We start from the raw sequence: 13,578 nt of genomic DNA on the forward strand, positions 1-13,578 counted from the left end.
TACAGGTATAGGGTCATCATCTAGAAGATTCCATGCGGCATGACACCCTCTTAAAATCAGAGGAGTAATTAAAATCTAACATTCATGTTAGGACTGAGAAATGGGAGGTCAGATAAAAGAAAATAAAAGGACATGGATGCATACAGTTTTCAGGATGGTGGCCACTGTGGAGCTGAGAGAGAACGGTGGAGGGCAGACCACTCAGCGACGCAGAAGCCAGGGGGAAGGCCCCAGATTTCAGGTTGGGTGTTGGTTCCTCGGGTGTTCATGCCGTTACATGATCTGACTTTTTAGGAAGCCCCAGGCTGAGTCCCCTATGCTGGCCTTGCTGGCCTCAAACTCACAATTCCCCTGCTGCCGTCCCATTTGTAGCAGGGTGTGCACCGTGTGAACACACCACCTTGCCGGGCCTTGCCGCACTACTTCTGTGTATGTGTCTGTCTCTGTGTATGTATAGTACACGTGTGTGTGTGTGTGTGTGTGTGTGTGTGTGTGTGTGTGTGTGTGTGCAGGGGTACATGTGCCTGTAAGTGTAGAGGACCAAGGTCAGCGATGGGTGTCTTCTTCTACCATTTGTTGTTGTTTGTTTCTGCTCTTTTGGGGGGCCCAGACACCCGGCTCCCAGATAAATCACACACGGAGGTTTTTTCTTAATTATGAATGCCCAGCCTTAGCTTGGCTTATTTCAACCAGCTTTTCTTATCTGAAATTATCCCATCTACCTTTTGCCTCTGGGCTTTTCCCATTCTCTTACTTCTGCAAATCTTACTCTTACTCCATGGCTTGCTGTGTAGCTGGGTGGCTGGCCCCTGGAGTTCTCCTCCTTCATATGTTCCTTCTTCTTTCCCCCCAGATTTCTCCTTCTATTTATACTCTCTGCCTGCTGGCCCCGCCTACCCTTTCTCCTGCCTTACTTTTGGCCATTCAGCTCTTTATTGAACCATCAAGTGTTTTAGACAGGCAGGCACAGTAGCAGAGCTTCACAGAGTTAAACAAATGCAACATAAATAAAGGTAACACAGCTTAAAATAATATTCTACACCATCATTCTCTACCTTATGTTTGGTGACAGAGTCTCTCCCCGAGTCTGAGCTTGACAACTGACTAATCTATGTGGCCAGTGACTTCTGGGTATCCACCTATCTACCCACCTCATACCCCCACAAAAGGGTTATAGACATGTGCCACTGTGTCCAGATTTTTACATGGGTGGGGTGGGGGGGTCCAAACAAAGCTCCTTGTGCTTATGCAGCAGATTCTAAGCCACGGCTCTCTAGCTCCCACATTCTTTTTATACTTGACATTAGTCACAAAGGCCAAGGTGTGATGTTCCTACACTCATTAAAAGAAGGCAGGTATTTTTTTGATAGGGCCATGCTTGTAGTCACAAGATAATAAAAATAAATCAAAAGTCCAAGGTTGTGATCTGGTCAGTGTTGTGTACCTGAGGCCCATCAGAAGTTTAGTAAGAAGCAGATGGGTGTGAGTCTGGCCTGTCTGGAGAATACAGAACCAGCCTCACTGGGGCAGAGGTGAGCTGGGAGGATCCTGGATGTGGGGAGTCTCCTTGTTCCTCAGTGCTCAGAACCACTTTAATCACAAGCAGAGGGTGAGAGCCCAGCCCCTGCCCTGCCCTCCCACACTACAGAACCTGAGGCAGGGTGTGTGTGCACAGTAGGCTGGGTTGCAATTCAGCACACTTTATTGCAGAAATCACTCATCCCTAACTGGCACCTCTGAGCTGACCTAACTTTCACTGCAGTGAACGTATTCTTTTTGTTTCCTTTTGGTTTTTCAAGATCGGATTTCTCTGTGTGACCATGGTTGTCCTGGAATTCCCTCTGTAGACTAGGCAGAACTTGAACTCACAGAGATTCACCTGCCTCTGCCTCCCCAGTGCTGGGATTAAAGATGTGCATCACCATTGCCTGGCATACAGTGACAGCATTCTAAGGCTGGGGTGGATCTTACCAGGTCTTCGATGCATGTGAGATTCTAGAACATTCTCCCAGTATGAAATTAAGGCCTTGGCTTATAACCACTAGGTGGTATTCTGTCCTCTTGGCTACCAGTATTGACCCTGGTGACCTCCAGGGCCCACTCAAACCTACAGAGATGGTGGCCTAGTCTCAATCCGAGTCACATTCCCAGGGAGTCACATTCTTTGGGGTCTGACTGGCCTTGCTGAACGCCTAATCCCAGACCTGCTCACATCCAGACCTGCTCACATCCAGACCTGCTCGCGTCCAGACCTGCTCGCATGTCTCTCAAGTTGCTCAGCAGCCTGAACCATCCTCCTCAAACCACTCTGCCCAGGAGTGTAGGAGCATCACTACAGTGTAGGAGACTGGAAGTTCAGGAGATCAAGGCCATCCTCAATAAATAGAGAAAGTCCAACATGGGTTGTGTAAGATACCTCTGGTAAAAAAGGAAGACAAAAGATGTAGAACATTGCCTATCAAGGGATTAAGGACGACATGATAATACTATCTATTTTTATTTTTGTCCCTTGGTTATCTCTTGATCATGAGTTTGAGGGCAGAGGTTTTCACAGACTACCCCTCCAGCCTTCCATCTCTGCATCAGCAGCCAGAATAGCCTGCAGGAGGAATCTCACAGCTCTGGGGACTGATGCCTTGGGACCAGGTTTCAGGTCTCAGCATGGCAGCCTGCTGTCTTTGCAATTAGTACCATCTATCTACACCTGGAGCCACCTCTAACTCAAACACCCTGGTCTGTACCCTCTCCCTCCCTCACACTCACCAGCATCCTGTAGACCTGTCCAGAACCCTACAGTGTGGTGCACCTGGGTCATCCTGCCTCAGCTCAGCTCACGGCCACCAATCACATCCTCGGGGTTCGGTCTGGCCAGTCTTGCTTCTACTTCTATCTTGCCCTCTCTCCTGAAGACTTTCACAGGCAAACTTGATGAACCTTATAAAGGACGCCTCCTTCTGCCCTCCCTCTGGAGCTGCCCATCCCCTTCCCTTTCCTTTCAATCCTTTCTTGACATTCATCCTTCAGTGAGTGGCAGTCTGACTTTGACCCGCCCACTGGTTGCCAGCTTCCTGGAGGAGTGTGAACTCTCCAGGGTCTTTTTCCCTTCCCCAAACCCAAGAGAATCTCTTCAGCCCTGTCTGGCCATTTTCTGTACAGCTATTCTTCATAACTCTCAATTCCTGGCTTCTACAGCCTCTTGACCTCTCCTGCCCCTTGCATATGCTCTTCCAGATTCTTGTCCCTCACCTTCCAAAGGCCTGTGGTCCACCTTCTCTTCACATTCTCCTTGGGTGATGAACCTGGTTGTTGATTCAATGTGCATGCAAGGATTCCAAAGTTTGTATCTGTAGAGGGCATATCCCTTCCAACATCAGATTCCTTTTTATCTATATATTTCAATTTTTTAAAAAATCATTGCATGTGTGTGTGATCCACAAGTCACAGCACAAAAATATTTGTCAAATGGAAATGAAAAATGCTTTGGAGTTTTGTTCCCACAGGAGATGAGAGGCTGTGGATTCCTTCAGGGTTAATATGGATCAGGTTTGATCAGGAGAAGCCTTCTGAAACTTGACAGGAGATATCAGCCAAGGTTACTGCTGGTCTTCCCAGGACTTGGTCATTATCTCAAATTTTCTCAGGGACCCTAAAGATACTTCATCCACAGACAGCAGGAAGCGTTATGGAGAAAACTACACCCACATTCATAAGAATTGGGGAGTGTGGGTGGTCTTTGGTTATTTGGTGGGTTATGAATGTTTGTTATTATTTAAGGGAATATAGTCTATTGATACAAATTTAAAGTTATTTTTGTTAACACTGTATATATGTTTTTACTCTTGTTTAAAGGATTTTTGTATATTGATAAAAATTTAAGGTTTTTTTTTACAACATATTATATATATGTTTCTATTTTTATTTGTGGTATTGTGCCTATGCAGTTCATTTGGAAATGTAGGGTAAAGTTCTAGCTTTTTAAAGTTATAATTATGAACTTTATGGGACAATCAAGAAACATATGTCAGTAGTTAGTCATTTATAAGAATTAAATATATAGATATGCTAGGTATGTTTTCTAGGTTAAATAAATAGATGGTCTTCCAATACTTCAAAGACCTATAGAATATGGCATTTAAAATAGTTTGTTAATTTAAAGTTTTTCATGACAATGACACACATCTGCTCCTGGCAGCACGAATTTACTTCAGAGAAGATGATGGGCATTAAAGAAACTCCTTATGGAGTTTGCTTTCACTGTGGCAAGCTTAGCCACTGGGCCAAGGAACTGCTCTTGCCTTTGACCGCTGACAATGTCCTGTGCAGACTGGACATGCAGGACACACAGGAAGAGACAGTTGAACTTTGCCAAAACAAGTCAGGACAGCCCTTCAAAATTCCTGCTTCACAGAAGATTCTGCCAGACATTCTGCAGGACACAGAGGAAAGTGACTGCTGAACTTGGCCAATACAAGGCAGGACAGTCCTTAAAAATTCCTGCTTCACTGAAGAGTTTTCCAAATACTCTGGGTCTGTAGGCTGAAGATGGATACCCCAACATTGCAGAGGAACTTTGGGTGACTGTCCAGGCAGCTAAATATCTCTGCTGTTAGGTAGTATTACATCCTTCTGGGTCTTTGATGGAGTTAAAGACTAGTTGCATTTTTTCTTAGTTATGATAGAAAGTAAGTTAGGCATAAAACTTTGGATTCACAAAGATAGGATAGATAATGCATTATTTTCTTTGAATATACTGACTACAAACGGACAGAGTATTATAAATGTAATTCCTACTTGATAATTGTTTTTGTTGTATGTAGTTTTGCTATGTTAAAGTTAAAACCTTTATTTTTATTTAGACAAAAGGAGAAATATTGTAGAATATTATTTTAAGGTGTATTACTTTTGTTTATATTGTATTTGTTTAACTCTGTGAAACTGTGATACTTTGCCTGTCTAAAATATCTGATGGTCTAATAAAGAGCTAAATGGCCAATAGCGAGGTAGGAGAAAGGATAGATGGGGTTGGCAGGCAGAGAGAATATATAGAAGGAGAAATCTGGGAGGAAAGAGAGATGTAGCCAGAGAAGGAGGACAACATCAGGGGCCAGCCACTCAGCTACACAGCAAGCCACAGAGTAAGAGTAAGATTTACAGAAGCAAGAGAATGGGAAAAGCCCAGAGGCAAAAGGTAGATGGGATAATGTAAGTTAAGGAAAGCTGGCAAGAAACAAGCCAAGCTAAGGCTGGACATTTATAGTTAAGAATACACCTCCATGTGTGGTTTATTTGGGAGTTGGGTGGTAGGCTCCCCAAAAGAGTAAAAAGAAACAACTGCCATCTCCCGTTTTCTCCTGGTCACCTTTCCTCTGTTTCCAGAAGCATGAGATGGTACGTTCTAACTGCTGCTGCATGGCAGCACACCATGCCCTCTCTGGGTCCTGAGGGCACTGTTCCTCTGGGTACTTCCTCTGCAGTTGCTCAACCGTCACCCCCTGGACACTGATTCATCCTTTAAGGTTGAGCCTAGGCTCTCCCCTCTTCTGGGGCACCATTGATGTCTCCCCAGGTAGGCTGGGTCCTCAGCTCTGATCTGCCGATGTTAGAGTTGCCTGTTTACATCAGTCAGTACCAGCTCAGAAGTGAAGAGGATTTTCTTCAGTGTATTAGGAACAGATTATGAGAGCTCTGAATCCGTGTTCTTAGGAAAGTGGGGACAATGACCCTCACATGGGAAAGAAAGTTGGTAGAAGTTAAAGGAAAGAATGTGCATGGAAAAGAAATATCTATGGAGCAAACTTTCTTTGTAAAGTTAAAATTTATGGGCTGGGCATGGTGGCACACACCTTTAATCCCAGAACTTGGGAGGCAGAGGCAGGCAAATCTTCATGAGTTCAAGGCCAGTCTGATCTACAAATCAAGTTCCCGGACAGCTAGGGCTATCAGACAGAGAAATCCTGTCTCAAAAAAAAAAAAAAATTATTTTGTGTGGGTACATATGGATATTTTTAAATTTAATTTATTTGTTTGTTTGTTTGTCTGCTTTTGTTTTTTTGAGACAGGGTTTCTCTGTGTAGCCTGCCCAGGGTGGCCTCAAACTCAGAGATCCACCTGCCTCTGCCTCTGGAGTGCTGGGATTAAAGGTGTGCACCCCCCCACTACCACCCCCTGCTGCATATGGATATTTTGCCTGTATGTATATGTGTGGTTATATACACATATCCCTGGTACCCTTTGACAACAGAAAGGGCTTTGTATCCCCTGAAGCTGGGGTTCCAGACAGCTGTGAACCACCACGTTGGTGACAGAAACCTTAGCAAGAATAGCAGGTGCTCTTAAGTGTTGAGCCCTCTCTCTATCCCCAGGGACTGGTTTGTTGATAAGCATCACAGTCCCTGAATGCAATGAACCTGTTCAGTGTTCTGGTTGGTCCAATGCCTGTGGCCAGAGGGTAGAGGTGACTGAAATTCACATTCCAGGCCACAGCTGGAGATACAGGTACGTCCTGTCCCAGTGACCTCCGCCTGCATTTTGAGATGCTCTCTTAACTTTGCTTTCATCATAATTCCCTTTGATTTCCACACTGCATCCTCTTCCCATCACAGATTTGGTCGAGGGTCAGGCATGAACATCTCTGTAGACTGGGACAGCACCACCAAGCCACACACACACCACTGTTAGCTGAATAAATGAATGGACAGCCTTGTAAGGGCTCTTTCAGTTCTGAGCTTGCTTGTCATTTATTGGCTTCAGAAACCTCTGGACTTTGAACTTCAAAGGATGCAAGAGAAAAATCAAAGAAGCCTGAAGAATAAACTGTAAACCAGAACTTAGATGTTTTGATATTCAGCCCTGCTCCACCCTGAGCTGGGTGTGGTGGACGGAGCCACCCTTTAGAGGTGTTCCGTGGGCAGGGCAGGTCTCATTCTGAGGTGCAAACTATAAATTGAAACCCAAGTTCACTGACTGATCTTCCTGTACAGCTTGAGAATGTAGATTTTAAAAAAACATGAAAAGGAACAGGGAAATGGCTCAGCACAGAACTGCCAAGCACTCGCTGTCAAGATGGTGTAAGCTGGTAGAGCAGCATAACACCCAGGTCTAAATTCCCACCCAGGGCTTCCTGAGAGCGGCAGTTACAGGCTCCGGGAGCTGCAGAGCAGCCTAGAGAGAGGTTTCAGCCTCAGTGATGAGTCAATCACCCAGCCTGCCGAAGGAGCCTGAGCCTGTCCCTGCACATGTACACCGGCATAATTATACCTACTTCACAGGACTCTCCTGAGGATAAATTAGAGGGCCCGTCATTACAGAGAGCACCCAAGAAATGGAACCGTCATTATCATCAGAGGGGAAAGTACAAGCGTACTGAACCAGTGACAGTTTAAAAGTACGGCCACACACTTCGCATAGTTAGCGTCCGCTGTCCACTCAACACAAACATGAAGCCACTTGAGAAGAGGGGATGTCAACTGAAGAGTTGGCCAGATTAGATGGGCACCTATGTGCGTGCCTGTGGGTTATTTTTGTCAATTACTAATTGATTTAGGAGGCTCCAGCCCATTGTGGACAGTGACGTCCCCAGGCAGGTGGCTCTGGGCCGTGTAAGAAAGCCTCATAAAGGACCAGAATGAAGAGGTGATGAGGGTATCTGTAAAGTCTTCAATGTGTTTCTCACATTCAGTAAAGCTTACTTTTGAGTGCAGTGCAGCTGAGGGCATAGCTTAGTCAGTATAGTACTTACAGGATCTGAGTTCAATCCCCCGACCCACATTATGAGAGGAGGAGCAGGTGAAGGAGGAGGGGACAGAGGAGGAAGGAAGGCGGAAGGGGGGAGGAGGGAGAGGAGGAGGGGAAGGAAGGGGAGGAGGAGGAGGAGGTGGGGAGGAAGGGAAGGAGAAGAGGTACAGGAGGAGGGGGAGAAGGAAGGGGAGGACAAAGTTGAGGGGGAGGAGGAGAAGGGGGAGGAAGGGGAGGAAGGAAGGCAGAAGAGGAAGAGGAGGAGGGGGAGGGGAGTGAGGAGGAGGGGGAAGATGGGCGAGGAGGGGAGCGGCAGCAGCAGCAGTGTGTCTTCTACTTGTAATCCCCGCACTGAGGAGGCAGTGACAGGCAGATCCCTGGAGCCTGCTGGCCAGCGTGACTAGCTTACTTGGTGAGTTATAGGCCAGCAAGAGACCCTGACAGAAGAGAGAAAGGAATGGAAGGAAAGAGGGAGGAAGGGAGGGCTGAGAAGGGAAGAAATGTAAAGAAGGGAAGGGAAGGGTGGAGGAAGGCTGGATGACACCTCAAGACTGACATGTGACATCTGAGGTATTCCTCTGGTCTCCGTCGGCACTCACACATCTGCACACTCACACATAAGCACACTCACACATAAGCACACTCACACATAGGCACACTCACACATAAGCACACTCACACATCTGCACACTCTCACACTCACACATCTGCACACTCACACATCTGCACACTCACACACATGCACACTCACACATGCACACTCACACATCTGTACACTCAAACATCTGCACACTCACACACATACACACTCACATATCTGCACACTCACACACATGCACCCTCACCCATATGTTCACTCACACATATGCACACTCACACATATACACACCTACATAGGCATAAACGTGAACACACGGACATACAAAAGAGACTTGCTGTGACTCCAGTTAGAATATAGAGCTCCTTCCCATAGAAACCCATTATTAGTTCATGGCTCCGTGGGGAAGGACCACCAGTGGACAGGATGCTCCCCCGGGAAAGCAGCCTGGCCTCCTTGCTGTCTGCGTTCCGCCCACAGGCTGGCTGGAACTGAGCAAGCAGAGCAGGTCTTTAGATCTTGACATCAGACCATGAGGTATTCCGGTGTCACAGAGCTGCCACCTAGCCATGGGCACATTCTGATTGTCACATCAACCCTGCATAGCCAACAACTTGACAGGTATGGGGGACAGGACTCAGAGGGGTGACTTGGAAGGTTATGCTGCTAGTGAGTGACGGTTCTACAGCTTGGATCAAATGTGTGTGACTCAACAATGTCTCCCCTTTCCACTCTGCCAAGCCGTGTTTGGGCAAGCTCAATGATTTGGACCAAGTTAGGGTCCCTTCTTCCTGAATGCCCATCATCCTGATGCAAAGTGTAGACTGTAAACAGATGGGGCACTTGCACCTTCTCAGCTCTGGGCGAGGTCCCTGGCAACAGCTGCATACTTACCGGATACAGAGGCAGTCCCCGGCCACCGCTGGAGCAGGGCCACGGGACAATCGGAAGGTAATCCCTGCTGGGTGACTCAGATGGCACAATTCCATGTTGACTTTCCAAGTCAAGCTGTGCCAATCTGAGGAGTGAATACCAACACCCTTAGATCCTTCTTGCCTGTGTCTTACCTCAGCAAGGAGAGCTGGGAGGGGCTCAGGTTGTACCAGAGTTGGTAGACTGCGTGCCTGGCATTCTTAAAGCCCGGGGTTTGATTCTCAGCGCTTCATAAACCAGGTGCAGTGGTACACACCTGTTATTCCGGGGTTCGAGAGAGGGAAACCGCAGGGTCAACGTTCAACATCATTCTCAGCACATTGTGATTTTGAGGGCAGCCTGGGAGGCATGAGATCCTGTCTGGGGAAGGAAAAGGTGGAAGGAAACTGAGGAAATAGCTCAGTAGGTAAGAGAGCTTCCTACCTGGGGGCCTGAGTTCAAATCCTAGCACTCTCTAAAAAGGCCGGGCTTGGCTCTATGTGCCTGTAATGACAGCATTAGGGAACAGAGACCAGCAGGTCCTGGGAGTTCACAGGCTGGCCAGCCTAGCTGTGACAGACAGAGACAAAGGCAAAAGTGACAGAGGAAACCAGCCAACATTCTCCTCTGGCTTCCAATGCATGTGCAAGGGCACCTGCACCACACACACACACACACACACACACACACACACACACACACACCCCTATACAAACACCTAAGGAGATAAATCTTAAAAGCAATGAAAACTGCAACTTGGGTAAGAATTTTTATTCACTTCTGGTACTGAGGAAAGCCTTCCAAGAGATGGTTGTTATGACAACAATCATGTCACCCTCCACCGGGGAGACATTTTGAAGTTAAACTGGGACCATAAGAGAAGATTTCCCATGTGTTCTTGTGAGACACATTTTGGTGTTCACACACCCGCCGGCAGGCATGGGCCCAGTGCGAGCAGGCTGCCCTGCCTCTGTGGAAGCCCAGAGCACCAACCGCATCCAGGCAACAAAGCTGCCACTCAGACTCAGTGTTACGATGACGCAACAGTCACCCATTATTTCTGTCATCTTCATTAGCTCCTGCTTGGAGTCATCAGTGAGAAGACGCTGTTACCAAAACGCATTGTGCTGGGGTCAGATTCAACACAAGAGGCAGCAGGGAGCCCCTGATTCCTGTTCTAAGAAGGAATTGCATAGCAATTCCTTGAGGCAGGTAGGTCTAGTACTAGCACATCCACTTGACAGGTGAAGAAACTGAGACCAAGAAGGGCAGGTGGCTGCCTAGTGATCCATCACTATTATATGTAAACAGATGTTTTCCTGTCCTGACTGCCTGCTCCCTGTCCTGGCAGCTACTTCCAAATTACCACACAGAAACTTAGTATTATTTATACATGCTCGGACAATAACTCAGGCTTGTTACTAGCTAACTCTTACACTCAAATTAACCTATATTTCTATTTATGCTTTGCCACGTGGCTTATGGCCTGCTACCTCATTTTCCACATGTCCTGCTTGTTCGGCAGCTGACTGGCATCTCTTCTGACTCCACCCTCTTTCTTCTCACCATTCTCAGTTTGGCTTTCCCACCTAACTTCCTGCCCAGCTACCAGCATGTCAGCTTTTTATTAATCAATGAGAGTAACATATATTCATAGTGTCCAGAAGGATTGTTCCATAGCAATTGCATATTACTAGCAACACTGAATCTCAAGCCTGTAGAGTCCTAGATCCTGATACCTTCTTCCTCTGGCTAAGGATTCTTTCCTGAAAGACACCAGAATGTGGGGTTTGGGACCATGGGTGGGTGGGTGGTACAACTTGCCTCAAATAACAGCAGTGAGGGTGACAAGTCAAGACAGACACCCCCCCACCCCCACCCCGTGAGACCCACTGCATAACCAGTGGGGGGCCCAGCAAACAATGAAAATGCAGGTCCCTTTGTTCAGGTATCAAGAACATGAAGATAAAGACTATGGGGGCTGAGGGATGGCTACTCAAACATGAGGACCTGAGCTCAGGTCTCCAGCACCCACATAAAAGCCAAGCCAGAGGCTTACACCTGCAGCCCCAGTGCCGGAGGGGTGGGGGGACAGGTGGATTCTGGAGGCTCACTGGCCAGGCAGTCTAACCTAAATGGTGAACTCCAGGTCTAGTGAGAGACTTTGTCTCAATATAGAAGGCAGAGGGTAATTAAGAAAGACAACAACAACCTCTAGCTTCCACACGTATGTATGAGCAAACACATCACACACGTACTACACTTACAAAAGATAGTGACAGACAAGTTCTAAGTGAGCTCTGGCCTTTCTAAGTATGGCTTCCTGGGTGGCTGCAGAGGGTCACACCCCTCTAAGGACAGCCCTGGCTCTCATCCCTGATCCACAGAGGTCTAGCACACATGCGTTGCAAGAAACTCTGCTCTCTAGCTCTGACAAGAAGTGGCTTCTCTTGGCTAGGTTCCAAGCCTGCCCTGATGCCAGCCTCCAGCAACTGCCCCATGCACATACACACATCTCTTGGGCAAGTGGACCTAGCACCCTGCACTGTTTTCCACTTTGATGGGAAATGGAAAGAAAAATATGGACAGGAGGAGAGGGATGGAAAGGGTTTAGGGATGGATATGATAAAAGTATTTTATATACATGTATAAAGATGTCACAATGAAACTGCCCATGGGTATCTGTGACTGACAGATGTTGTTTCATTTCCCACAAATTTTAAAGTTATCATGGCACCAGCCTGGGAGCTCACTGGGGCCACCCACAGTGCACCCCAGTGCTGCTTGGAAGCCTGAGTCCTAACCCAGTCAGAACTGGGACAATTCTACAGGGGGTTGTAGGTAGAGATACAAATAAGGAGTACCACAGCACACTGGCACACACTCTTTTCACTGTCCACTCTATCGTGAGAACTGCTGCCAATCATCTTTCCTGTTCCCTGTCTCCTGTGTTATTGTGGCATAAACCCCAGTCATATTTTTAATCCTAAATATTTCATTAAGCATTTCTATAAGATATCAATAATTTTTTAATACAGTAATGGCAATATTTGATGGGAAATGGAAAGAAAAATATGGACAGGAGGAGAGGGATGGAAAGGGCTTAGGGATGAATATGATCAAAGTATTTTATATACACGTATAAAGATGTCACAATGAAACCAACCACTCTTATATGTCATATGCACTAATGAAAACATAATGCCAGTAGGTGGCCTAAAAATAACACTTACCAGCCAGTGCCCGGATGTTTTAATGTGCACGGGTAAAGAGGAATGGTTGGCCAAGGACCATAGGCTATCACCTTCAAAATTAAGGAAGAAAAAGTAGGGAAAATAAAGATAATTCAGAAAGAAAGAAAAGGCTTCAAGAGGAGAATAATAGCATGTCTACTTAAACAAAAAATTACAAACAAGAAACCCAAAGGACATGCTGTGGTGGAGCTCAGTAGTGGAGCAGTTACATGCAGAAGACATTAAGTTTGATCCCCAGTGTGAAGAAAGAGAGACAAACAGGAGAATAAAAAAACAGCATAAGGAAACTAGGAGAAAGCAGAATGAGGATGTCTTGATTGGGAATGTCTGTGTTACACAAGGTCTGAGCCCTTCAAGGAGGGGACTGAGGACTATCACAAAAATTGGGGCTGGGTTAAGGGAAGCCAATCATTAACAGAGAAGCCCTGCCCTCCACTCCCGACCACAAGAAGCAGGAAGCCGTTCCCACTCTGGGCTGAAGAGAAGAGAGTGATAATAGAGCTTAGGGGGGCCTGAGAATGAAGTGAACTTAAGAGCTCACCTTCTGCAGCCATAAGAGGGCAGATGAGCAGCAACATTTCTGCCTTCCACTATTTCCCCAATGGCTGAACTATTGAGGGTCAGTGTCTTAGGGTATAGGGCAAGATGGAGAAGGGAAGAGAGGAAGAGAGCTCTAGAAGAGGAAATAAAACACTGGGCACAAGAATCTGTTAAAGTTTAGATGTGGCAGGCTGCCCCCAAAGGCTTTTGTGTTGAAGGTTGGATCCCCAGGGCAACAATGTTCAGAGGTAAACTTCAGAAAGTGTGGGGATCATGTGAGTACTGGCCTTCTCACTGAGTTAATCCATTGATGGGTTTGTACATTGATGGGCTATTGGGAAGTAATGGAAGTTTAAGCAACAGGCCCTATGTGTCAGCTGCCATTTACACTGCTGTGATGAAAATACCTAACAGAAACAAGGCACGAAGTATCTATTTTGACTCACAGTTGGAAGGTACAGTTCCTCATGGTGGGGTGTGTGGCACCAGAAACATGAAGCAGCTGGTCCCGTGGAATTGATGGTCAGGAAACAGAGGGAG

The sequence above is a fragment of the Peromyscus leucopus genome, chromosome 22, assembly GCF_004664715.2.
Source record: "Peromyscus leucopus breed LL Stock chromosome 22, UCI_PerLeu_2.1, whole genome shotgun sequence".
NCBI classification, from domain to species: domain Eukaryota; kingdom Metazoa; phylum Chordata; class Mammalia; order Rodentia; family Cricetidae; genus Peromyscus; species Peromyscus leucopus.